This window comes from Littorina saxatilis, linkage group LG7, assembly GCF_037325665.1.
Source record: "Littorina saxatilis isolate snail1 linkage group LG7, US_GU_Lsax_2.0, whole genome shotgun sequence".
In the NCBI taxonomy this organism is placed as follows: Eukaryota; Metazoa; Mollusca; class Gastropoda; order Littorinimorpha; family Littorinidae; genus Littorina; species Littorina saxatilis.
Window position 1 is genome coordinate 41350604 of NC_090251.1, and position 2500 is coordinate 41353103.

Sequence of the window (2500 nt, forward strand, 5' to 3'; positions counted from 1 at the left end):
TCCTGATTCCAAAAACATATAGATATGATATGTTTGGATTAAAAACACGCTCAGAAAGTTAAAAAGAATAGAGATAAAAAAAAGCGTGCTATCCTTCTCAGCGCAACTACTACCCCGCTCTTCTTGTCAATTTCACTGCCTGTGCATCGAGCGGTGGACTGACGATGCTACGAGTATACGCTCTTGCTGTAAAAATGCAGTGAGTTCAGTTTCATTCTGTTAGTTCGACAGCTTGACTAAATGTTGTAATTTCGCCTTACGCGACTTGTTCTTCTTTTTTGGGGTCATTTTTATCATATCGGTTATCACGTGCATGTTTGCCTTCGTGTCTGTGCATGACATCCGCTGTAGCAGAGTTCCTGCCGGACGTCGGTCGGGTCGAATGTCGTAAAAAAAAAAGAAAGGATTTCCTTTCATTGATGGATCAGCGTTAACAACATAATGTCAGTGTCAAAGACAGATCCCATAGAACGACAGGATCATAATAAATGATAATAATAATACTTGTCAGTAAGTACTGGTGTCATATGACTGATTCGAAACAGTTGCTTGGTTAATAGCGATGCGCTTACAACTGTTAGCGCAGTCCAAGAACCGGCACGGTTGGCCTAGTGGTAAGGCGTCCGCCCCGTGATCGGGAGGTCGTGGGTTCGAACCCCGGCCGGGTCATACCTAAGACTTTAAAATTGGCAATCTAGTGGCTGCTCCGCCTGGCGTCTGGCATTATGGGGTTAGTGCTAGGACTGGTTGGTCCGGTGTCAGAATAATGTGACTGGGTGAGACATGAAGCCTGTGCTGCGACTTCTGTCTTGTGTGTGGCGCACGTTATATGTCAAAGCAGCACCGCCCTGATATGGCCCTTCGTGGTCGGCTGGGTGTTAAGCAAACAAACAAACAAACAAACAAGCAAAAAAAGCAGTCCAAGAGTGCGCTTACAGTTCCATAGAGCGTATTCATACGCCCCTTCTTACCACCTGAGAAGAGTCTTCTAATCCTTCATTTAGGTGACATGTAGCTAATGATCTTCACATTACCAAAGATGATTTAGCATAACATTCCCAGCGGCTAACAGACAACACAAGTGTTATTCCGATAAAATACAAGCTAGACCAGCATTTGGAAGTCGAATGATTCGATCGACTTTGTCCTGCGTAGCAGACGACACGGGAACGCGACTGCATGAGCTCAGTTATACATGAATGTTTTTGTGTGTATATTTCAAGGCCACAACTAGGGGAATCGAACACGTGTAGGGTTACATGGTTTTATCTACTAGTGCGCCCTGCGCCATTGGAGCATTAAATCTGAAAATGTCCCATCACAATTCCCTTCAGTGCGTCAAAGGGCGCATTGATATTACGTACCACTGCGCCACCAAATGTACACTTTACATCGGATTACACACGCACACATACACTGATAACACGATATAGCGGATAATTCTCAGATGGCACCATATTGCACCATTTTGCCTCTTTGGTCAAAAACGCGTACAAGCATCTTTGACGCTTCTTGCCTTCGACTATGTCCAGAACACTCTTACCATGTAAACTTAGCATCAGCCTCCCCGATGGGGCCTGGGCGGCCCTTGGACCCCTGTCTCATTTTGGTACCCCCCCCCCCCCCCTATTATACTTGATCCAGCCCTGCAATAAAAACCAATTGCGAATGGAATCTTTGTTCTCATAAATGTCAATGTGTGTTTGTGTGTGTGTGTGTGTGTGTGTGTGTGTGTGTGTGTGTGTGTGTGTGTGTGTGTGTGTGTGTGTGTGTGTGTGTCTATGTCTGTGTCTGTGTCTGTGTCTGTGTGATACACAGACAAACAGGCAGACAGACAGACAGATATCGCCGGCCCCTGGATTCATGTGCCCATGTTGTCGTGTATAGTCACCTGGCTGGCTATAGTGGGAGGGTTACTTTTGGTGGTCACATTAGATATTATGTTTTTTGGAAAGTTCGTTTTATTTGCAGCCACAGTTCGGTAAACGACAAATGGCTAAACCCAACCACCTAAGAATGAGAAGCGTTTTTGTAACATGACCCATATTCTGCAAAAATGAAGCCATGACGCAGGGGGTAGGTTACAAAAAAACGTCATGTACCGCTTGACTGCATACGGATATTAGCAAATTATACCTTAAACGAAAGCTAAAGATTGTTGCCATCAGACAGCAAGTAAAATGCCTAATTCGTATACACAGTTTTATTTTTAACAACATCTGTATAACATGCGGACGACAAAACAGGAAATGCCATTTTCTCAATCGATATGTATAGCTAACTGAACGCCTGGTTGAAACCGCAATCAAAAACATCTTGAAAATTGTTTATTCTCACAGCTAGAATTATTTTACATCCACAATTGTTAATTTACCGAGGAAAACAACAGTCATATAAGATACATAATGAATGATTCTGAATCAACTCCGAAAACCGAACCGGGTCGAAGCAAAAAAGAGTTTACACATACACAGACTTGAAAAGGGATAATTTGGTTCAA